Source organism: Varanus komodoensis, unplaced genomic scaffold (genome assembly GCF_004798865.1).
Source record: "Varanus komodoensis strain SLA01 unplaced genomic scaffold, ASM479886v1 scaffold37, whole genome shotgun sequence".
Lineage (NCBI taxonomy): Eukaryota > Metazoa > Chordata > Lepidosauria > Squamata > Varanidae > Varanus > Varanus komodoensis.
The window spans coordinates 2734830-2761002 of NW_025335889.1; the positions used below are offsets into that span (position 1 = coordinate 2734830).

Here is a 26173-nt window from a genome sequence, read left to right on the forward strand (position 1 = left end):
CAGTGAGCTCCATACAATGGTGGAGCTGTTGTATTTTGTATTATTTTAAGTGTGTTTTAATGTATTTACATATTGTTTTTACCAGGTTTTATTAGTGATTGTAATTGAGTAGTTTTTTTCAATTACTCAAAATGATGTTGACAGTTGCCTCAGAAACTATTTTCCAGCTCACTGTGGGTTACCCAGACTAGCATATGGATACTAATATGGTTACTTCCTTCTATTATTAGTTATTTAAGTGCATTTTGGTTTAATAATGGCATCACTCAAATTCATCTTATGTCTAAATAAACATCTTTATTTCGGCAAGGGGCGGCATAGAAATGCTATAATAATAATAATAATAATAATAATAATAATAATAATAATCCTTTAAGACTTAGGATGGTTATGAGACCACAAAACTGAAAAATATCTAAATACTTGAGTGTTATCATTCACAACTAAGAATACAGCACAAAATGATCCATATATATTTGCAACATTTTGTGTATATTTGATGTTGTATGTATTTATAACTACATACTAATGTAATGAAAACTGTTGGACGAGAACTAATTGTTTTCATGGCTGAACCACTTTTCCAAATAAGCCATTAATTTTTACAAATATTCCTGATAGGCAGATTTGCAGATACTAGCTGATACTGATATGAGAGCAGCTGCCTTTTAACTAACCAGCTAAGAAAGTATTTCCCCCCTTAAAAGGAATTAAAATTCCAAACATACTGTTAATATTCAGTTTCAAAGAGTTCGCCAGTTTCTTGCAGCAATAACTACCTTTTTTATTCAGACATATCATTCTAACACTTTCAGAAATGAAGACTAGATGCTTCTTAGTGAAAACCAGCAAGTAAGTACACATGATCTGTGCCATAAAACAAAAAGGATGTTATCCTTTCAAAATACATAGTTTTGTTCTTCAGTTCCACTACATCTGCATATCCCAAGGCCTCAGCAAACTCTCAAAATATCCTCTGATGAGCTAGCTCTTGTCAATGTTCTAAGAGTGACATGCCCAGCATTATTAGGCATTGCAATTTGCATGAACTCCTCCTTTGTCCTCTTATGTCTTTTGTAATTGAATCGGGGTTTAAAGAGCACATTCTGACTCATTACTCTCAGAGCACTAATACAAGTCTACACTATTAGCTGATCTCATTCACATTTTCTATTTTGGCAAGGATTATTTTTAAAAAAACAGAAATAGTTTTATGCAATCAGGAAGGTTAAAGTCAACAAAACTCTTTGAAAACTTCATGATGGTAAAACCCAGTTTTTTTTGTTTTTTGTTTGTCACTGAATGCACCAGAACGGAGTTCTAGCACCGTTTTTTGACAGATTTTCCAAGTTTTAAAAGTAACTTCTGAAAATTTGATGTTTGGTCCACGCGGATTTGAATAGCCCTGTTGAGCGTAGCAGGTTGGCGGCAAAATCATTAAAACGGTGCATGCGGGCTGCATGTGTGTCGAATCCAATGCATGCGTACTTTGTCCGCGCTGCTTGTGATGGCGTTGCTTGGCTTGTGGGGCTGCTTGCTTGTGATTGGTCGTGTGGTCACATGCTGAGTGCTTACTACAGGTGGTAACCATTATGTTTCGTTACACAACTGACGTGTGTGGGTGTGTGTACAGTGACTGACTACGTGCAAAAGGTAAATAATTTCATGAGTTCTGGCACCTTTTTTCTTACAAAAAAAGCACTGGTAAAACCAGCGTTACTGCAAGGAAGCCAAGGCTTCCAAAAAGACTTACATGGAAAGGTGCCAAATAGAAGTTACATCTACAGCTTAATCGATTCTACAGTTTGTTGAGGTAGCCCCTTGTATGCTCCTTGCTCTGCTCCCCATGCATCTTATGTACAAAAGCAAAGAGGATAGTGTGTTTTAAACTCTTTCAGAGCTGGGAAACGAGTATCTAGTGGCAGCTTGTTGTGCAATAATCAACAACTGGTGAAGCGTCATGCACCACTCATATTTAACATGGTTCATAACTACAAAGTTTTAGCAGGAATGAACTCATGGAGAAGGGATCAAAAAGTCTAAAAGTTAGCTTTTTTAAAAAAATCAAATTATACTTAACGCAGCATTTTGTTTCTGAGTACACATGACCAGCTGAAGGTATTTCGTCATCCTTGACAAGGCCTTTGTATGATCTTTATCTACCTATTGGTCATATGCAGAACACCCCCAAAAAACAGTATGCTGCAGAACAAAGCAAAAGCTTACAAATACTAAAGCAAACCTCAGTTTATTCATGGTTACCCTTCACACACAGGATTTTTACCTATGATTAATCCATAATTATATTATTACTATATCATTTAAGACCACAGCTTTGTTGTCCTCGCTGTTAAACCAATAAAAAAGAATTCCTGGTTTTGTACTCATATATTCTTACAGTAATAATTTCTTGGTCCTGGTATTATGGCCATTACAATAATCTAATACCAACAAAAAATGTTCTCCATTCCTAGAATGACAAATAAGAACAAGAGTTCATCCTTCCTGAACAGTACAGCAAGCTACTTAAACATGAATTGTGTATGGGTACCATTACCCAGCAAGGATTCATGGTTTCTTCATAATTAGCTTGGTTCTTTCAAGTTTCTTGGATAGTCATTTGGAAAGGTTTGCATATTTGTAAGCCTTTTCTGCTTAGAAATAATACAAAGGCACATCTGAATAAGTACACCTGAGCTTTAACCATTACCTCCCTTTCCCAAAACAGACCCCAGTAAAGGGGATAGTAGAAGGCTTTAATAGCTTCAAGGGGCTTGTCTTTAGGCCTTGGTTATTCTGTAAATTATGAGGTGTCTATAGCCAAGTCCTTCATGCACGGAGATAATCTTCTCCAAAAGAATTTCCAAAGACATTTCCACACATACTTAATGGAATCATAGAATGACCTGGTCTTAGCCTCTGCTATTCCTGAAACCCTCTGTCCCATGTATGTATTCATAATGTTTATTTCATTTTTCATTTTTTTCACACCCTCCCTACTCAAAATCATATAAAAACTACAAAGCAAAAACAAAATAGAAGCACATCAATTTACGAAATAACTTTTTAAACTAACAAACAACAACACACTTATTTAAAGCTCCTATTTCAGCTCTTTCATATAGACTGGGGGTAGGCTGAACAATGTTAGAATGCACCTTAAGACAATGCTACTGTCAGTGCTATATTCTGTGGAAAAGTGTGTGTGGGGTCTTCTGATGAACAAAAACACATCATTACCCTATTTTCTCAGATGGCACAAACCAATAGTTCCAAACAGAGGGTGAATATCAGGAAAAAATGTGGACACCTCTATGTATCATTTCATGTGGCAAAGGTGAGGGGCAAAGTATTCTACTGGTCTACTTGATCTGCAACCCTGGGTTTGCCTGTAGGCTCTTCCAGGAATTAGGCTCTTCCAGGGATTTAACATTTGCCAAACCTACCTTGTTCTGCAATGTAAGCCTTGAGGGTGGAGTGGATTGTGAAGGATAATTTGCATGTGGGTATATTTCTACCAAGGACTGGATCTAGAATATCACTGGAAACCCCTCCCATTATTAAATGGTCATAGACCATAAAAGACATGTGGCAAAAGCAATCATGAAAGATCAAGGAAGAAGCTAGGTGGGGCCATAGAAATTTACAAGAGACAACACTAATATTACACTAGTCTTAACAACTAAGATAAGAATGCATCATTCTTCATCTGTCATCAAGTGCACTACTGAGACTGGAGTTCACTTGTAGATGAACACAGCTATTTTTTGGAGTATCTGCTAGTATCTGCTAGCATAAATTTCACCCACCCAGTTATAGAGCCTATACTTCCTATTACAAGGCTATATAGGCTTCTAATCTGTTAAGCATCTGCTTACATTTGCTTTGTAAGCATTTGTTTCTATCTGTACTCATGCTTCTGATAATCCAAGTAATATTTAATTACATGGCCCATGTTTGGGCATGGTCCAGTGACAACTCTCCTCAGCTGCAGAGTATACTCCAGTGTAGCCCATCCAAGTAAGCAAAGAAAACACAGGATACACAATTAAATGAAACAGAAAGGAAAGAAAATTGGAAAATAGCATAAATGCTAGTTTCTTGAAGAAAGTGATAGAAAGGGTTCAGTTATCAGCTGAGCTGAATATTAAAAACCCAGTAAATATGGTGGATCCAATCTGATATTGAACTGAGACTGCACAAAACTATCAAGAATATAGCTTGTCAAATATCAAATGTCTTATTTCAGACAATACACTAGGAGGAAAACACATATTTTATATAAGAAACAGTAATGTACACACATATACACACATATTATATAGAAAGGAGTAACAAAAAAGTCAACCAATAAACAGTTTTACAAACATCCATCTATTCAGCTAACAGAAACAACTGCATCAACAAATTCTAAACTAACAAAAAAAATTAAATAACATTATACACTCTTTGGGCATCACTGAACCATTCAAATTACTTCCACTTGCTTTCCCAGCTTACAGCTCATCTGTAAACTAACAGTTTTCCAACTAAACTCTTAACTTTGAAGAGACATCAACAGGAGACGCCCATAAAATATCAGGGGAGCTACAACAACACCCAAATCAAAGGATCCATGTTACTTTCATATGACTGGAGCCTATGTTATTTATATTTTCTTTAAGAATAATAGTCAGAATAATAGTAATCAAACCAGTAGTAAGAATATTGAATGCTAATACTATAATAACAATGAGCTTTAAAGTAATGCTTGAGTAAGCCCATATTAACCTCCCATGGTCAAAATGTAAAAATTGCATCTACCCAAACTTCCACTTCCACTTCGGTAGCTTTAGGTCCATAATATCACCACTTGATCAGCTAAATAATATTTATTCATTAGCTATAGTATAAAAGGTATAAATGAAAGAAACCAAGTGTATTTGTAATAAATCTATCAGAAAGCCAGATACATTTTCTCAAAAACACAGAGATTGCATCACTGTTCTATTGGGTGTACTGCTGTAAGGGGTCTAGTCTTAACAAGTTATCTTCAGCTTCCAGTTATCCTGAATGAGTGAAAACTATGATCTTGCAGAGGATAACACGAAAGTAAAGCACAAATTTATTTTTTGATCGTATGCCATTCTCTTTCACCCTGTAAATGGCAGGTCTAACTTCCACCATATCTTTTCAATAGTCCTGAAAAATCATACAGTGTGTATGACTGGGCCTTGAGTGTGATGTTCTTTTTTCAGTTCATTTTAAAATAAAAATTTAAAATATCACCTTAAGAAGGGAAGCTCAGGGTTTTATAATGAATGATTATGGGCAATTTGGATCTTGGGAAGCTGAGGTAATAGGCATGTATCTTCGGTCCATCTGGTTGTTCTAAGACTTCTCCCAGTGCATTTGCCACAAATATAGTTGGGGTTGGGTTGCCCTGTTCTTCCCATTCTTTGTATCCAGTGTTTTGTTTTGTTGTTCCAGTGGTATCTCCACTCTAAGTAAAGCAGCTTCATTTGCAAGTATGGTATTATCAGCTCACAGTGTTTTTAGACATGTCTGCCCTACCTATTTGCAGTCTTCTGTATCAGAAACTCATACTGCCACAGTGCCTTGGTTCACCAACACCCAATCGGTTCACAAATAAAATTTTCGGAAAAATTTTGCCTCTGCATCGGGTGATGACCACAATCTTGGCCATCTTCCCCATTTGTGGTTGCAGACAGACCTGTGGTCACTTGCTGTGAAGTTTTTTTGTGTGCTTTTTAGCACAAACAGTACTGTAAATTATTATTCAATAATAATATTGAATAATGGCTCCAAAGAAAGTGCAGAGCAAGCATGGTGGTAAAAATAACATGCAGAGCAGTAATAAAGGTGGCAAGAACAGATTTTAGACAGACATTAGACAGATTGGGACGGTAGCAGGGCCATAACCCACCTTGATGGGTTATTCAGGATGGTGGGGGGGGGGGGACCGTGGTATTTCAGGTGGCATGAGATTTTAGATTTAATGTAATCTGTGCTTCGATTTTCCTGCCATTTCTAGACCTGCTAGATTGCTGAGTTTGCAATGGCTGGGCCACAATAGTTCAGCCAAAATTAAGCAAGAGAAAACAAGTAACTTCTCCCCAGAATACTACTGCAGGGAGACAAGATGCCCCAACCACTAAGTACCTTTGGAGTTCCAGCAATGGATTTATGTTTTAGGATCGTTTGTAATACCTCATTAATTGGCTGCTCTCTAAAAAGCCACCTTGATGTGAAGTCCCTCTACACCAAAGTTAATAGCAATGGAATTACTACCAAGGATTAAGCTAGCCAGAACAGCTGGGCTGAAAGGGATCTGACATCTTTCAATTGCTGACACTGGCCTGATTGATGTGGCAAATCGGTCCCTTAATACTATAAAACATACATACTCCTATTTCAATACTTTGTGGTACAGAAATTGTTTGATTTGCCCAACATAATATACAAGGACTGCTGCACCAAGAAAAAAAGAAAGAAAAACGGAAGGGAGGGAGGGAGGGAGACAAGACACTGTGGGTGTGCTCATGCAACATCATCTCTTGAAGTTTGGTCAAAGTTTGCACCTTAAGCCTCTGATTCTACTGCAACAGCTGATATACCAGCTCTGAACTCAACATGCCTGAAGCTCTTCCTTCCCCATATAAACTCTGGTAAGTAGTTGAGTTTTGAACTTAGTGGTTGTACTCAACAAAATCAGTTTTTTAACATGTTTCAATGAAAAAAACATCCATTAATGTCACTGAAAGCAGGAAATGTAAGCCATAATAAATGATAATATCTTTGAACTTTGTAAAAATGTACAGCTCAGGCTTTTATGTGCAGCAGTACTAACAGCATTAAGCAACTATTTTTAAGCCTATAATTGATTTTTTTTTCTTCTTTAAAGCTCAAACTTTGTCTTTGCTTATTTTCTGTTATGATTAGGTAATTTTAAAAACACAATTATGCAAACTGATGAAAGCTCATTATATCCTGTAAAGACATGTTTCATTAATCATTTTATGCATCTGGTCCACCAACTTAATCCTACATTGCTTAGTAGCTGATTACTTACAAATTATATATAGCGTTAGCAGCTGGAAACTATTGCAAAGACCTACCAGAATCAGCATTTACATAAATTAGAAAATCCCTTCAAGCTTCTTTTTCTAATTTGCCAACTAGCAACATTAAATGGCTGTATTCATCCCTCCCCTCCCACCTCCATGTGATAATTTTAATTTCTATAGACAAGTTGTTTTTTTAAGTCTACTTTAATTGTGACATAGTACCAGCTCCAAGTTTTGAATGTCTCAGGCAAGAAACTGCCCTTGGACCCTTTAAAAAGTGAAGGGAAGGGCATTATGTGGGGTAGCATCCATCCAAGGAGACAGCAGGAAGGCATATAAGATGCCTTTGGGGACAAGTGCTGGAGAGGAAGTCTAAAAATTCAGCACCTCTTGTCTAGTAGTAAGCGGGGAACTTCACATTCTGAATCAAAGCAAAGAGATGCTGAGGCCAAGGAAGATCCAGTTGTCTTGTCAATGCCTTGAAGACACTTGCGTATAGGACTTAGCAGTAGGTCCTGGATTAGCTACAGATGCTTCTGGGTCCAGTGGAACCATTTCATGGCCTCCTCCTGGAGTGCCTTGGTGCAAATTCTCCCTTTCTTTGTTCGCATACACCTTGGCAGCAGTACTATTTGTTCTAACCAGGAAGTCTTGATACTTCAACAAGGTGAGAGAAGCAAAAGAGGCAGGAGTATCACCCTCAACTCTAGCAGAGGTTGATAGACAGCTGAGATTTCTCCTTGAACCAGTGACCTTGAGTGTGCTAGCCTTAGAAGATATGCCTCCCCCCTCCCCCGCATCAATTTGGATCTGATGACAGATACCTGTCTTACTAGGATCTGGTGTATGAACACTCCCTGTGATATTGAGTGGATGCATCTACCGGCAGAGGCACAGACCTCCCTTGGAGGGGAATAGCTGGGTTGTAGTTGAGGGTAATTTCCATCTGGAATATCAGGGGGAAGGTCTACAAGGATCTAGAATGGAATCTCACTCACTGGACAAAGTCCTGGCAAGAAAACATCATGCTCATGCGCTTCAACAAGTCCCTGAGAAGCATCATCTCCCTGAAGTAAACCTGATAATGGTTTGACTGTGCTTGACTGTGTCTTTGGCCCCAGTGAAGCACATATTTGCCTGTGACATCTAGTACAGGCCATTCACCTTGAATTATTTTCACTCTCTTATAATGCATTGATGCAAACTGGACCCTTTCCTCTGAAATCTGAGTCCTTTGATAAATCCAGCCCTCTCTTTAAACTATGTAATTAGAGGTATCTTGAGAAAAGATGTCCTAATGTAAGATCTGTACCTTTTCATTCCAAAGCAGGAATTAAGGCTAAACACCATATTCTATTTAACAGGCTCTTGCTTGGGTTAAGTTCTAATACATACTCTGGAATTGCAGACAACTGAAAGCAAAACTCATGTGCAAATACTGACTGCACCAGACATATGATACACCATGCAAAGTTTACTTAATTTGTCTCAATACTTATTGTGTACCTTCTGCTCAGAACTAACACTCACCAATTTAACATGAATATAACAAACAAATGCTGAATTACTAATCTTCCCACTTCCTCTAGAGTAGGCTGACCTTGTAATCATGAAAGGTTACAGGCTGAAATAACAAAAAGGAGATGGGAGGAGGTCATATATTGCAGAAATGATTTTTTTTCTTTTGTATTTAAGAGTTACCAGGTCCAGGTTATGTCCAATCCAAGCCACAGTGTCTGGTCCCCACCTGCTATAACTTTTGAACTGAAGACAGGGTGAGCAGGAGGCTTGCAATTTTTGCCACTTTTAAATGAAAACTGAGGTATGAGTGGTCTTGATGTTACTGAGAGGCTTCCAGTCCGTGTACTTAAAATTATAGCAGATGACACACTAATTGAGATTGCAGTTAATCTATATATTCTATCAAAAACATCTAAGTACTACAAGATGTCCTACTGGGACTCCCTTTGTGCACTGGTTGAAACATTTCAAGAGAATTATTTTCACGTAATCTTAAGTTTAGCTAAGGTTCTAAGGCAAGAAGTATAGGCAATAACAGTAAATTCTTGGCAGTTATAGAAGAATAGAAGATGACAATTATTTCTTCTTAATCTGGGATACCTCATTAATGCAAATGGTACCCCTTAATAAAATATTTGTAAATTAATTACACGTTTACTACTTTGAGATGGCTTGTGACATCAATGGTGTTTCTACTTAATTTTCTTTAAGAGGCAGTAGCACAACAGATGTTTGCCATGCTGCTTCTTATTTGGACAGGGTGCCCAACTTTACTGTAATACTATTTGGAAATAGTGGCCATCAACAATTTTCTCTTTTTTACTGACCACTGATAAGACTATTATCAAACCAGGTAGCTCTAATAAGAGTATGTAATAGACAGATAGAAGACTACAATATCAGAGTCCTCTCTATATACAATGATCTGCCAGTAAGAGCTAATACACAAATAAACCATCCTGAGGAGGCAACTATTTCCAACCATGATAGAATCAAAAGCAGATTTTAACACTGCTTGTGTTTTGATTGTGAACTTTTGTGGTTTAAGCTAACTCACAGCTGTTTCTTGTGCAAGCAATTCTGTGATTATTTTCCTCAGGTTCTGCCAAGAGGTCAATTTTTAACTGATAGAGAGGTTAAACAAGGGTGGGTATTATCACATTTTCCTTTCAAATTTTTCATCAATGATCATGAGAATTTTTCATGTTGAAATACATTATGACAATAATGTATGACAAAAGTGACTTTAAGTGACTCTATTAATTAGAGAAACAAACGATGGCCTCTAAAACTATGCAGGTAACAGTGCCCTCTTCTTTCCACACCAAGTTGGGTTTTGACAACATCTAACCAACAACCAATTAATATTTAACTATGAAGACAATGTGACCGTTCATAGAGATGGCTCAAAAATCATGTCTCTCCTTACTTGCCTTTTTTCCCAAGCTAAACGGTGTCAGTTGTCCTACTTGCTCCTCATAAGGGAGCCGCTCCAGACCCCTGATCATTTTTATTGCCCTTCTCTGTAGTTTTCCCAAAAAATAATGTCCTTTTTCAGGTAAGGCAACCAGAACTGCAGTGGTTCCAAGTGCAGCTGCATCAAAGATTTGTATAAGGGAAGTAAGATTTTGATAGTTCTATTTTCTAATCCATTACTAGTTATGCCTAGCATAGAGTCTGCCTTCTTCACAGCAGATAACCACTGGGCCAACCTTTTCATTGTGCTGTCTACCACTACTACAAGATCCCTTTCTTGCTCAGTCACCACTAGTTCAGATCCTATCAGCATATACTTGAAGTTGGGATTATTTTGCCCCAACAAGTTCATTACTCTACACTTCTTATATTGAACTGCATTTGCCATTTTGATGCCCATTCTCCTAGCTTGAAGAGATCCCTTTCAAGTTCCTTACAATCCCTTTCAGCTTTAATGACTCTAGAAAGTTTCATGTCATCAGCAAACATGGCCACTTCACTACTTACTCCTAATTTGAGATAATTTATGAATAGGCTGAAAAGGGAACCCGGACATACAACCCAACACAACGCCTACTATTAGAAACACTACCTCAGGCTCAGAATATGAAGATCTGTCTGCTGAGGCTGAATTACTGGATAAAACTCAGAGCACCTAATAGAAAAGCATCTTACTTGGAACAATTGGGTTTTATTCAATGAACAGATTTTTAAATTATTTTTGTAGAAGAATATGATACATTGATTGACTATTCAAAGGTTTACTTCCTTTGGAGAGATCATGTTCCTACTAAAAATATTTTAGAATAAGTTCTAATGTTGTGTATTTGCACAAACTTTTGCATCTCTTAAGACTATAAAGATAGCTTTCTGATATAATCTATTTAAAAAACCTAGATCCAAAGGACTGTTTACTTTAAAATGACTCCTAGAAGAAAGAACTAACTCTTGCTGGGTTTCTGTTAATGCCTGTTACAGACCTCAATGGAAGATTCACTAAACTATCTTTCCATTTCCTCTTTAACACTGCCTATCAGAACAACTTGAAAAACTTCTACATTATTTGCTTAATTGTTCATTCACAAGCAGGAAGAATTATCTTGTTAACTTGCTAAAAATGGTGCCAATTGGTAAGTTTGCTAGAAGGCAGACTTCTTGCTTTTTAATATGGGCATGACTTTGAAAAGGGTTGCTATTATCTGAACAAAATCAAATAAGGTCTGTGCCAAATTTCTACGCCATATGTAAAAGGTTGCACAAAAGAACATTGATCATTTAGAGTAAAACTCTAAGGGGCTATTGCCTGGTAAACAAGGTCAAGAAGGCTCCAATCTTGAAGGCTTCCAAGTACAGTGGTACCTCGGCTCACAAATGCCTTGGTTCACGACCAAATGGGGTCGGAACCAAAACTTTCATGAAAATTTTGACTTGTGTCGCAAACTCTGCATTGGGTGGCGACCAGATCACAACCCAGTGGGGAGATGGCCACGATCGCAGTTGCATTTGTGCAGGGAAGACGTGCATGATTGCAGCTGTGCTGTGCTGCGCCCGTCTTTCCTGCAGGAGTGCGCCCGTGATCACACACGTCTTCCCTGCACAGACACAACTGCGATCGTGGCCATCTCCGCACTTGGGGGAAAGGGCCATAATCGTGGTTGTGAGATGGCCAAGATTGCGCCCGTCTTTCCTGCAGGAGCATGCCCGAGCCAGGATTTCTTTGAGAAGCACTACCCCAACATAACTGTAATGAACAGAGTGTTGAATCTGATGAACGATAATGTGGTCTCTCATTTCCAGAGGATTATGCAGTGCAGTAAAAAACAAGTGACTATAGACTAATTTTTCACCAAAAATGACCCTCCAGCTAAGAGACAAAGAAGAGAGAAAACCCCTGAAAGAGATCTCCCCAATGTCCTTATGGAGGGGGACTCTCCCTCAAAACAATAACCTTCCCCCCACCTAGGTTAGTGTTCACCACTGTACTGTATAGTACTTTGTTTCAAATTTTTCAGATTAAAAAGAATAAGTTACAGAATGGATTAACCTTATTTACATTGACCCTTATGGGGAAATTTGACTTGGCTCGCGACCAAAAATTGGCTCACAACCACATTCGGAGGGGCCAGAATGGATTAACCTTATTTACATTGAACCTTATGGGGAAATTTGACTTAGGTCACAACCAGAGTCGTGGAACGGATTAAGTTTGTGAGTCAAGGTACCACTGTAGTCTGTGCCCTACTGGACTGCTACCATAATGACAGGAAGAACAATGTAGATGATTTTTCACTGGTCCAGCCTCCTTTTTTAGTTTTTCCTCTAGCTAGCCATCTGAGAAGCCACACTGCTGGTGACAGCATGAAGAGACCATAGCACAAAGCAGGCTTCACATGCTCTTCCCATCCCCACTCACCAAAACACCCCCTTTTGACCAGTATGAAGTTGTTGCTACAACTTAAACAAGTGCTGTCATTCTTCCTGTGGTGCCTAGAGAGGGAGGGATCCAATCTCCAAGTCCTTCTTCCAAGTGACAAGAGTGCCTTTAGCTTCTGAAGGAAGAATCCAAAATATTCTATGCCCCCAGGGTACTCTTGCAGGTACCACAACATGAAAAACTCAACTAAGAGTTGAGTTGTGGTTTAAAGATATAGTCCTAGCTCAATAATAGAACAAAAACTTTAAATGACTTCAAACTTGATGCAAGAAACATCTATTTAAGGAAGATCCAAATGGAGAAGAAAGCTTGTTACCAGGAAGAATGAGAATGGTTTCTGAGTTCAGGTAAAGTGCCAGAAAGTGTCACTTACCCCATTTAGCCTACTGAGCAGTTTCACTTTTATATTATTCTTTTCTCATACATCCATTAATTAATGAACAGCTTATGCAGAACATTGTAACAAACCAGGAATACACCAGGAATTAATGTTTGTACTCAATGACAAATGACAATTACAGCAGTCATAAACAAGCATCTATGGCATCATACTGGGGACTGTGGTCAACTATGGTTTGCTAGATGATCGAACAGGTTCAGATGATCAAACAAACCATAATTTGGAAAAATAAATACTGGCTTAATCCCACATATGAATACTTTCAATGTGGAAGCTTCTGAATCAGCTGAAATCCTAGACCTTGCATTTCTTCTCAGATCCCTCGAGCAGATGTATAACTTCAACCTGTTCTGAATGGGATTGTGTTTCCCATGAAGGCACAGATTTGTGGCTTGGGTGTTCTCCTTGAACCATCTTTGTCATTTGAGGTGCCCTGGTAATTTTTAAATTAGAGTGTTGCAATGCACTTTATCTGGAGTTGCCCTTGAAGACAGTTCTGAAGCTGTAGCTTGAGCAAAATGAAGCAACTAGGTTAATAACTGGCACCAGAAGGTCTTAACATGTAACATCAATTCTGACCTGATTTTACAGCCTATATGCTTCTGAGCCCAATTTAAGGTGCTAATTTAATTGATAAAGCCCTACACAGGTTGGGACCACAATACCTGATGGAACACCTCTCCTAACCCCAATCTACCCAGACACTATGATATGTATCTGAAGACCTTCCTTTATCTGCCACCTGCAAAACAGACCTGGAAAGAGGCAACAAGGAGGATAGTCATCTTATTTGTGTGCCTTCCCTCCAATTATGGAATGATCTCTCCACTGAGACATGCCTAATGTTAACATTATCATATTCTTAGCATGAGGTTAAAACTTTTGATTGTTATAATTGTATCAATGATAAATTGTTGTTAACTGACCAGAGATCTTCAGCTATTAAATAATACAGAAATAAAAATAATAGCAATAGCCTTTTTTCTGTAGATGGCAAAACTCTATTCACAGTTCCTGTTAAATATACTGTATTTACGTTGGAGAATGCCTTTTCCCTTCTTCCCAACATAAAACTTTGCTTAAATATTCTCATAATACACACCCGCTTCCAGCTATGGGTAGCATCTAAAGCAAGAGTTTAAAAGAGAAAAATGGGAAATTAAGCTATTTCTGGAAAAGCACTCAAGACCTAGAGCAGAAATATTCAAATCAAAAGTTTAGTAGTGTGTGTATAAAGGGGTGTGTATCTAACACATAATTCAAGACTGCTAAGGAAGGGCAAACAAAAGAATTTCCTGTTTTTATGGATATCTGCCTTTTCTCTGCTTAAGTAAGTATAAGGTATTACATATAAAACTGGCTGAGGCTGGCTATTGTAAGTAGTATTTTTATTTCATGTTCACTTATAGAATATATTATTATTATTATTATTATTATTATTATTATTATTATTTTAACAGTATAGAGATTGCTACTTGTGTAATTAGAACTACTTAGAACTAATATTTCTACTTCTAAAATAAACAAAAGTAACAAAATATCCAATTGTTCTTTAAAATAAATTGCAAACTGAAGCACTTTGAAGTAATTTTAATTATAAAACTAAGTTATATTATTTATATTTTCAAAAACACAGACAAATGGAATCAAAAGTTACTTTCTTTACTCAGTTTTACAATGCAGGCCATTGGTTGAGAACTATTTCTGTTCATTCATTCAGTTCATTTTTCTTGAAAAGCATCTCCTGATGATCTCAGCTTGATAAACCATGCTTTTAGTCCAATTATGAGCTATATGCCTGCTTACTGTTCCTTCCTTTCTTCACATGCCCAATTTCAAAGTATCCAACCTGGATTATTATGGCCTCATAGTTTATAGTGTTCTCTTTAAGTCTGCCCATAGATTACAGCCTTATTTTTGAACTCCACACAAGTATGCTAATATGTGTCATTATGCCCAAATTGCAATAAATTGTAGCTGTGTTTAAATATGATTTTTCTGGAAAAAAATCCAAAAGGTTTATGCTCTTGGTTTATTGGGATAGAGCAGAGTTCTGGTTTCTTATGTTCTCCACATTTAAATATTATTAGTAGACATATCATTCACAAAAATTACAATGAACTTTTTTTTAAACGAAACTTAAACAGCAAAACGTAATGGTCTGTTTTGCTTGAAAGAGAATTAGATGTTGGTACCTGTAAATAGGTTTTTTTTAAATGTAACAATTATCTAGTTTATAAAATTCTCCTTAATGGCAGAACAACAAAGCAAGCAATAGAGCTTTGATTATGAGGACATATAGAAATAACTTTTTTTTTTAATTAACTATATTGAGAAATATGCTTGCCAAAGGCATGAATGTACTTGCAAATGAAATAAGGTTATGGGGGGATACATAGATTGCTGAGTGTGTTATGAATATAAAAAAATCTACAGAGCTGCAGATCAGAAACTAACAGAAGCAAAAATTGTAACCTTAGGTTTTAAGCTACAGGTTACAGAGATGGTTAAATGAAAGGAGTTTTAAATGAAGGAATCTGCACAAATAATAATAAAAACCTGCCTTCTGTTTTTTTTTGTTTTTTTTACAAAAAAAAGGGAATTAATAATTAAATTTATCACTTACCTAGGGACATAAAAATGCAGGTAGTTTTTTTACCAGAGAAAATCTTTCCATCCAGAGCATATACTTTCTGAAAGAAACAGGACATACAGTGTAAGCTCTTCAGTGTTTGAACATTGACTGTGTATAAGGCATACATGGAGGTCATGTTCAGAGGGTCTATTCCAGAGAATTTTAGAACAGAGAAAATTCTCCAATTTATCTGCCTGAGCAGACAAGAAGAGAGAAGAAATGTGTGTATACCTAAGAGTTTTGTGGTATTGAGGCATCTTCCTTGAAAGTATTATCTGAACAAGTCCCAATTATCTAGTGCCTTGGATCCAACAAGGTGGCCTATGCATGCAGAAATGCACTTCTGCTTATGAATTTCAACAACATCCCTCCTGTTGCATCTCCCCATACTTCCCCATTCTGTTTCAGAAGGTGCCCTAACCATCACAAAGAAGTTGCAGTATAAGGTGAAACTAGGAAAGCCCTACGAGTTAGCACGATTGTCCTGGTTCCAATCAAGAAACTGGACAAGCGTCCTGGAAATGTACCTTTCAAGCCACTGCCATAAATAAATGACTGCTGATCTATCACAGGAACACAAGAGCCACACAGGATCAGATCAACACTCCCTCTGGTCCAGCATTCTGTTCACACAGTGACCAATCAGCTGCCCGTGGGAAATACACAAGTCAGTCATGAATTTCAAGCAGCCCAAGCCACTAGTATACACAGGTACACTGTCCCCCGAAATTGCAGGTAGTATATGGCCCTGATGCTGGAGATAGTAACCATAAGGCTTACCTTCCATGAATTTGTCCAGTCCCCCTTTAAATCCAACTGGCCATCACTACATACTGTGAATGTGAATTCCACAGCTATCATGGATTACTATCCTGAAACTCATAACCAAGTGCAACATTTTGAAGTTCACTTTTTACATGTATGATGTAGTGTCACAAGACTGACTTTCTTGCCATCCTTCCAAGCATCTCAACAGAAAAGGCTTCTAACTAAATCTTTAATATGTGAATGCTGTGATACGACAGTATTGTTAAAGCATTAACAAAAGAAACCATAGAATACTATTAGGGAAATTGGCTTAATGTTAAGAAATTGATTCCAACCTGAATACTTCTTCTCCCTTCCCAAGCAAAAGGAGTTAACTATACCTTAAGTATGATTCAGTGTTGCTTGTGAACCAATTATTGAGAACATCTGACATTACTCAATTGGTCTGCCCTTTTGGTCTGATACTGCACAATTGTACTAATGATGTTAAGTCTGACCCCATCTAACTCTGCCCATTCAACGGTTTCCCACAGAACCAGATGTGGTCTAGTTTTCACTGGCCTCTTGTGCCTGCTGGGCTTGGCATTTCAGATTAACATTCCAATCTTGCCTCCTCTTCCAGATCTGATTCAGAATCTAAGACAAAAACCTTGCAAAGCTCTATTTTAGGAGAAGTGGGCCTAAACTCACATGTGGTCAGCATGGGTACCCTCAGTTAAAAATAGACAATTCAAAATTAACAGAAACAAAGATTAGAGAAACTCAAAAATTATCTATCCCAATTTCCTCCAATGCAGGAAATCTAATAATACAGGTCCTCGGATAGGTGGCTGTCAAGTCTCTAGTGAAATACAGATTCATTCATGAGAAAACATTTCCATATGGCTTATATGTTTTAAATGCAGAAAGACACTTGTGCTGTTTGCTCAGAGACTGGGCAACTTGTTGACAACCCAATACATATGCTAAATAGAGGGGAGTTAACTGTCTAGAACACGAAAGCTTGCAGATTTAACCTGGAACAGAATGAATTCTGTAAATAGAAATCAAACTGCATTCCAGGATCTCAGTGGTAACTAAACCATGAACTGTGGCATTCAAATTCAGCTAGCACTTGAGATGGGGCTGGCAGAGGCTGGTACTTGTTACCATAAACATGCTGATTGCTCATTATCCAGTCAGGATGACCTACTGTTTAAAAGGTATATCCTTTCACTTTTTAGAGACAGACATCCTTTTCCATCACAAAACGGGCATGACCAAAAAGGGAATTTTTAATGGAAAATAAGCAAGTATACATTTTCCATAGCTGTTCATCACAGCATTCGTATCTAATTGAATTGATCTATCTTTTCTAATGCTAAATTCATTAATGAAAATTACCAAAAATGGGATCTCTTGCTATCTGCATGCAATCATAGAATTGGAAGGGATTTTTTTAGGCCTCCTAGGTTAAAGCATCCCTGAGAGATGTTTGGCCAGTCTTTCTTTGAATGGCTTCACCAACATAGAGCCCAGCACCTTGCTAGTGGGTTGGCTCCATTGCTCAGACCAAAAAGATTTTTTTCTTGATGATTCAGTAATATTAGAATGCAAAAACCTGTTCTTAGCAAATCTGTCCTGGCTTTCAGTGACCATGACCCCAGCCAGTGAGGTGTCCCTGAGGCAAGCCCTCTCATTACCTTCACTATGGAAAAAATCGCTCAGACTCGCCACAAATTGGACTCCACGGTTGATATGGTCCTGGAACGGGAGAAATCCAGAGCACCATCTGGTTGGCCTTTGCTGGATAGGTTTCAATTACTGTGGCCTGTGGACAAGGTGCTTGGACAAGTCCGACCCACTACTTGACCCTTGCCCTTCACAGTTGCTCACCAAAGCCAAGGATAGGGTGTGTACCTGGGTTCAAGAAGTAGTTAATCCCTTTTGAAGGAGGCTGTGAACAGACATATTCTGAAAAAGGCAAACCTCCACCCAGAGATTGCCTCCAGTTATACACCAGTGGCTAACATCCCATTCCCGGGCAAGGTGCTCAAGCAGAGGAGTGTGTCCCTGTGGTTCTCCTGGACCTCTCAACAGCTTTCGATGCCATCAACCATGGTATTCTTCTGGATAGGCTGGCCAGGCCGGAGGTTGGAGGCACTGCTCCGCAGTGGTTTCGTTCCTACTTGGTGGGCTGCTTCCAGAAGGTGGTGCTAGGGAATTCTGGCTCTGTGTCATGGCAGTTATGCCATGGAGTCCCACAGGGTTACATTTTATCCCCATTGCTGTTCAACATTTACATGAAACCACTTGGGAGAGGTCATTCAGGATTTGGGTTGATGAAACCCTGCTCTACCTCTCTTTTACATCTGATCCAGTGAGGCAGTGTCTGTCCTTAGCCAGTCAAGCTGGGTTGATGGGCTGGATGAGGGCCAATAAATTGAGAATTAATCCAGACAAGATGGAGGTCCAGTTGGTAGGTGGTTCAATTCTCCAGGTAAGTGATCTTTGCCCTGTTCTGGATGGGGCTGCACTTCCCCTAAGGGATGGGTAGATAGTTTGGGAGTGCTCCCAGAGTTATCCTTGGAGTCCCAGGTGACTACTGTGGTGAGGAGTGCGTTCCTTCAGCTTTGGCTGATCCATCAACTACGCCCTGACTTAAGATGAACAGAGCCTTACAATGGTGACCCATGCTCTGGTAACCTCCTGATTGGCCTATTGTAACATGTTCAACATGGGGCTGCCCTTGAAGACGATCCCAATACTTCAATCGGTTCAGAGCAGAGCAGCCAGGTTGCTAGAAGGGAACAGCAGTCCTGTACCATCTGCACTGGCTTCCAATTCAAGTCTGGGCCCAATTTAAGGTGCTACTGATGACAGCTTAGGACCTGGATATGTGAAGGAATGCCTCCTTCCACATATACCTGCCTAGCCTCTAAGATCTGGAGCAGAGGTCTTTCTTCAGGAGCTTTCTTTGAAGGAGGAGGGCCTTCTCTGAGCTGGTACCCCAATTATGAAATTGACTCCACAGAGAGCTGTGCCTGGTGCCAACGCTTTTTTCATTTTGCCACCAGGTCAAAACCTTTTTATTTTCCCAGCGTTTGAAATGTTAGTTTGCTTTTAGTATTGATTTTATACTGTATGTGTGATGGTGTGTTCCGTTTATGATATTGCTGCCCTGAAGACATTGTAAAGGGCGGGATACAAAAATTATAAATAAATAAATAGCAAGCGTATGTACTGTGTATGCATGGGGAGGGAGGAAGTGAGAGCAAGAGTAAGAGCAAGTCTACCAGAAAAGTCTTGTCAGCAAAAAGACTGAAGTTCCCTGTTTACCATGCTTAGAAAGATTTCAGCACAACAGAAGAGGAAATACTGGCCTGAATAAAAGAAGCAGGTGCTTACTGAAAAACTAGCTATATATAGAAATGCTTTGCAGATTATCTTTTTACACTTAACCTATGACTTGAATACAGTTAACTTTGGAAATAATTAGGTTTCACAACAATCTACTAGGTTCTCTGAATTCCATCTTTTTAGTTTTAATTTGTGCTGTCCTCTTCCTCTATATGACATTTATCAATTAGGTTGCATTGCTCTGACAGATCAATCAACTAAAACCTTAATTACAAATGAATATATGCCTCCTCGTTCCTTGTGGCTTGAAACACACAGCATTGCCGTAGATTGCACAAATCTTCATGTTCCTTCTCTGCTTCATAACATGTTATGGGGTGGAGGGACTTTACAACAGCATTCCTTCTCAGTTTGAAAATAGTAGGTATTTTGCATTTCAGAATGAAAACACCTTTGCTTTTCTTCCAGCATTAACAATTACAAAAGCTGAAGCTGACAAAGATCAGCTGAAATCAATGCTAATATGTGTTTTAAATGTGGATCTTAAATGACAGTGATTTTATTTTCAAGCCACTTTCATTCCACTGTTACCATAATAGGGAACAATATGTATTCAAGATTCCAGAACTTTTTCATAAGCAGCAGTCTTATCATGTAGAGACAAATTCCAAACTTAAAGGGAAGGTACATGTTTGTCCTTGTTGTACTATGCTATGGAGATGCTTAAAACACCTGAGAAGTACAGCACAACTGTAGAAATCATCCCCTGGCCTAAACTCAGGAAAAGGGCTCACATTAGAAGGGATTGAACAACAGCTACTCTAGATCTCTGGTTAAGACAAGTGGCTGATAGAGGGAAAGCACATAAAAATGATTAGGGGAGCAGGGGAAGGTTATGTCTAAATCAGTTACTGGCCCTGCTAGTTACAACACTTTTTTGGCAGCCTACAATTTTTCCACAGGAAAATATTTTTTTTGATGTGCAATAGTATTCAGATCTGTAGTCCCTACCAGAATTCATAAGTGGTGCAGTCACAGGATGAATTCTCCAGATTTTTTCCCTCTAAACATGTTGATATGTACTTGAGTCTAGTGAATACTTCACTGCTTTATACAGCATACAGAATGTTTCCACTTGACTACCTGTCAGGCCTAGACCAAACAGATCATATTACACCAATCCTGTAGCAGCTGCCCCATTTGTCAGAGCACTTCTGATCCTGATTCTAACTACTGGTTGTGATCCCTAAAGGCCCAACTGTTTGGGTGCAGGTTATATGAAAAAGCACCTACACCTAAATATAAACCATGTCCCCTGGCTGTGGGCCAAGCCACAGCCGCCTCACCAAGCCCGGGGGGGGGGGGACGGGTGGACAGGCCAAGGTGGAATGGGAGCAGGGCTGTGGCTCCTGTGCTCCATCACAGCCTTATCAGGGCAAGCCACCATGCTTCTTCCCCCCATGGTGGGGAGAGGCGGGAGGCACCCTGATCAGCCAGCCGTGGCCCCATCCCTCACCTCATCTCAGCCCATGGAAAGAAACCCTTACGCCTCCCTCCTCGCGGCCCTCTTCCAGCCGGGGGAGCCGTCCTGCTCCTGCGAGGGGATCTTCCTCCAGCTTGGAAGCAGGGCAGTGGTGACAAACCGGGAAGGCCTCAATCGAGGCGAGCATGCCCTCATGGCTCCCCCTCGTGTCATGCTCTCCCTTTCGGCAGGCAGCACAGCATCATTTTGGGCTTCTGCTGCAGTACAAGCAAGCAGAAGATGGCCATGGTTGTGTTTGTCACCCAATGTGGAGTTTGCAAACAGAAGCAAAATTTGCCAAACTTTCTGTTCACGAACAGAAGCATTCGTGAACCGAGGTATTACTGTACCAAAGAGACAAGCGGGTTCATCATGTGCTGCTCTCCTAACTTCCCTTTTGGTCCTCCCACTGGCATTCCAGGTGCCTACGTGGCATAACCTGTCTTATCAATCCTTTGCCATAAAATCTGCATACGTCCCTCAAAACACCTTGATTAGCCTTCTCACAAAACCCTTTTTAAAAGGAAGCCTAAGTATGACAACTGTGAAAACTGTGCTACCATTTATTTATTTATGGATGGATGGATGGATGGAACTTCTATGCCGCCCCATTCGCTGAAGCCGTGGGGAGGCTCACAACCATAAATAAATAGAATCCTATAAAACAATATAAATTAAGTCAATATAAATTAAGTCGCCCTGGACAAAGAATAAAATAAATAAATATTAACAATTAAAATAAAGTTTGAATAAAACCATAAATTGAGTGGCTCACACTTCTCCACTTCCCAAGCACCTATATCTCCAGAGAAAGTGGAAAAGGCAAAGAACACTGAGAACAATCTCCCAACCAATATTTCTTTATTGGTTACTGCCTACCAAGTCAGTCACATTTTGCAGTGATGCCCATGAGCTGCAAAAGGCTGAGGACCCTTTGTTAAACCACCGGGGTGATTTGTGCATTTCATCCTTCAGCCCCTTCCTTTTCATGTGTTAATTCTTTCAAGCCATTTTTATTTCACCTGTTTGAAACACCAACCAGAGTTCTCTCTTAAACAGGGGATATATGTGAGATGAATGGTCAGAGTGGAATGAAACAGCATGCCTCTGCTGCTTGTTGAAGAGATCAGTAGTATTACCTCTCTGCACAGGACCTGCTTGCTACTTTTTGCTTGGGCAAGTATAAGCAGTGGCATGTAGGTGGTGCTTTTATTTAACTGGTAATGTACTTTACTGGAGAATGTGTTTGCATAGAACAGCACTGTAGCCCAGTGTACAAACATCTGCGCTTGGAAGTAAGATGTACAGTAAGTTAATTTCATTTTGTGCTGTACTTGTTACTAATCATGTGGTTAACTTTGTGTACACCAGAACAAGTACACTGAATTGTTTAAAGCTAAAAAAAATCTAGACCATGAAAATAAACCAGGAGAATAAGCAATTAAAATAGCTGTCTTTTATTTTTGCATTACTAGATTTGTGGTAAGGTGTGTCATTCTAAACAGCAGCATACATTTCAGTATATAGAATTTTTAAAAGGTCAGGTGAATAAATTATCTCAATAACAGTCTGTACTCAATGTAACCCGTCCACTGACATTAGTAGCTTTACTTCCACTAGTAAGGGGATAGCAGTGACTTATACTTGGAAGCATAGCTTTTACTATTGAAGTGAAACCTCTAAACTCTTGACCTTAGGTTGATATTGCCATGTATAATGCATTACATACAGCTGTTGAAGTCAAATTGCCATTTTTAGGCCTGTGGTTTATAAAAGTAGTACATAGTGGGCTGAATTGCATGACAGCTGATATTTATCAAGGGCAATGTTCTCATTTTCACATTTTAAAGCAAGTTTTGAAAGCTTTGTGTCTGCACACATGTTCTGCATATGTATCTGAGCTTTGAACATTTGTTCTGAAGTGCATTCACTCTCATTAACACAAGGGTCCAAAGTATAAAACTTTAATAAGCTTCATACATCAAACTTGTGCATAACATTACTTTTATGTAATAGGACACTTAAAATTTAGTGTCCCTGGAAGAATGTGATAGGTTCAAAGCTTTCAAAATGTATCTGGCTTTAGAAGACTTTTTATAGTTGTTCAAAATACCGATATGAAAAAGTTTTGAAAGGTCCTTTTAATTGGCCTGTTTTGAAGCAGAAAAAATAAGGCTAATAAAAGGACTTGTACATAAAAATTCAGGCAGTGATTGGAAGCCAGTCCTCCTATTTAAACCAACTGAACAAAACAGAATTTAAATTAAATTCTAACTCTCAGTGTATGCAAATTGATTTTCAGTGTGATTAAGATCTTTAACTGGGTTGTGGGTTGGGCTGCCCTTCTTGATCTCTATTTTTACACTGTACAGTTTTGGGGTTAGCTGTTTCCTGTTACTGTGGTAACTCAATATATTGATATGCAGATCACACTGACTTGCAGCAAGGTAACAGAAGGCTCTAGGTGACTGGTGTAGATAAACACAATTGTGATCCTATCCAACTGTGTTAAAATGTGGCTCATGAATCAACAATAAGGTGCCATTGCTCCTTCTAAAAGAAGTCAGCAAGTGTTAATGTAAATGCCAAGAGCCTGCTTCAAAATATTTTTTGTTTAATAAGGTCTTTTATCATCTTCAGTGTGGCAGATGAGCAAACATGAAGGTGGTGGTGCATTTAAAGCCAGTGTTTTTCCAGGAGGGGAAATAAGTCCTCTGTGTTGGTTATTTCACCATCAAGTTTTCCATTTATAATCCAGATACCATAACAGAAATGTATTATGCATTAATAGAGTGTGTTGTGAAGGGAAGAAGGGAGAGCCTGTGGCTGAGGAACTAGCTCTTCTTAAGCCCTGGCTAGGCTAGAAGTAAAAGGAGCCTTCCCCTATTTTCTGGCATCTTTAAAATAAATAAATCTCCTCACAGTGGGAAGGAAAATAATATATTTGATCTGGAGCACAGCACTTTTAATATGACTTGTAAGATCAAAATCCAAAGAATGACACAACTTGGATTCCCAAAGGTTCTTTGGACTTCTGCATCTCAAACACAGCCCCCATGCCATAAAGCATCACTAGGTAACTTCCAGCCTGCAGGTGAGATCCAACTTGCCAACACCCCAGGAAAGTCCCTGCCTCCTCTCTGATGTCTTGTACTTTCCACAAAGAGAGGAAAGGGAAGTTCAGTCAGGATCTGTCATTTCAAGGGGTGTGTGGCATTTTTATACAACTGTTCCCAATGGAAAACATGTATGACATAATTACATCTTCATGTCATAACAGAATCACTGCAGCATAAACACTGTAATGACAAGATCACATGCATTTACCTAAATCTAGATAGCATATGGACATCAGTTTTTAAATAAATCAGTATAGAGAAGTGTCCAGTGTACTCTCTAGTCTGAGTTGTAGGATGATTTCCAATTCTTGCAACCCATGGATGTGGACACAATATCTAGAAAGGCGAGCTTGAATCATACCCTTCCCTATTTGGGAAGGTATCACCCACTGAGTCTACTAGGTATAACTAACCTGCAGGTGAAGGAAGTGGTTGTAAGAACACTCCTGAATAAAGCTTCCTAAGATCCAAAAAGTTCTACTGCAAATGTTTCTTTCCTGGGGCAATGTGTTGAAACAAACATTGCTGGCCAGCTCTAACAAATACTGGATGAAACGGATCAAAATCCATTTCAATTTAGATTCTGACTCAGATTTATGACTAAATACTTATATCGACCTCTAGTGGGTAAAGAAAAAGCTTGGGGGATGTGGGTACAAATCTGTTACTTCTGCTGCATGTCTTGGCAGCATGTAATGCTTTTCTGAACAGTTAACCTTTTCTGAATAGGCTATCAGGGCTAGGGATTGGTGATATTATCTAATTAAAGGATAAGCAAAATGACCCAAGCAGCTCCTGATACCACCCAAGATGACATCACAAATTGCCACCAGTTTCTGGTGGTTTGGCAGTGCCAGTAGCAAAGCATCCAAATTTTTCACTTTCCAAGACAGCATGTGAGCAGCATACTTGGTATGACTTCCAGGAGGGTGGCTGTGAATTAAAACAAAGTATATACTTTGCTTTGTAAGTCAATGTATGTCTTTTCTGACACTGTTAAAGCGGGTGGGACAGGCCCTCAGATCCTCTGAACTTGCCCATTCATTTCTATTTTCAAATATTTTATTGATAATTGGAGGGTGCTGCCAGAAAGTGGTACTGTGGAACATAATGTGAGCCTTGCAGCACTCACATTATGAGGTCTTTTAAATCTATTCTGTCTCCTGTATTGTTCAACACTTACCTGAAATCAGTAAATAAGGTTGGAAGATTTGGAGTTGGGTGCTGATAAAACCCAAAGAGAAAATGTATACTGGGGTTGTATAGCCAAAAGAACTTTAGCGTTTAATTCAGACATACAGGAAATACATGTAGCATGCAGGTAGCCCACAAGGGACTGCAATGAAATGGGCTGTACAAGCAGTTTTTATAATATCCTAGTCAAGTACATAGTTTGGAGGAAGGTAGAAGAGAGCATATAGACAGTTTGCAAGGAGGCAAACAGTGACAGTGGAAATGATGGATGAATTAAGATAAGGGGCAAAAGGTCAAGAGGTTTCAAGGCAGACATACTTTAGCTTATGGTGGGGAATGAAGACTAACAACATAGTTTCTTGATCAGATCAGGATGCTCAACTAAAACTGTTTTTGTCAGTTTCAGGCTTTCTGCTGGATCATTTAGTACTACCAGTGCCATCAGTATGCTGACGACACCCAGCTTGCCCTAAACAGGTCAGGAAAGATGTTCCTTCAGTGTTTATGAGCAATAATGAGCTGAATAAACGTCAATAAATTGAGTAGAATCATAATCCTGGGAAAAGGTACTGATTGTGGGCAATGTGCTTGTCTGGGAAGGTAGCAGTGAATCAGTTCTGGAATATTCCCTTAATAGATTAATACATGTGTGCGATGTATTAGTAATCACTTGGGAATGACAAAGTTAAAGCTCCAAA

General features: G+C 38.9%; 1 protein-coding gene across 18 annotated transcripts in view; it reads right to left on the minus strand.

The window, feature by feature from the left end:
• NCOA3 (nuclear receptor coactivator 3) overlaps positions 1-26173 on the minus strand; it is a 112772-nt gene that overhangs the window by 46392 nt on the left and 40207 nt on the right. For 11 of the 18 annotated variants that reach the window (XR_006415694.1, XM_044440355.1, XM_044440349.1 and 8 more), the window contains one exon: positions 15525-15591. The exons of 6 other annotated variants lie outside the window; for them this stretch is intronic. The gene's annotated coding sequence lies outside the window, so the exon portion shown is untranslated. Of the gene's footprint in view, positions 1-8597; positions 8692-15524; positions 15592-26173 lie in introns of all 18 variants that reach the window. One more of the 18 variants, XM_044440347.1, reaches the window with a different exon arrangement.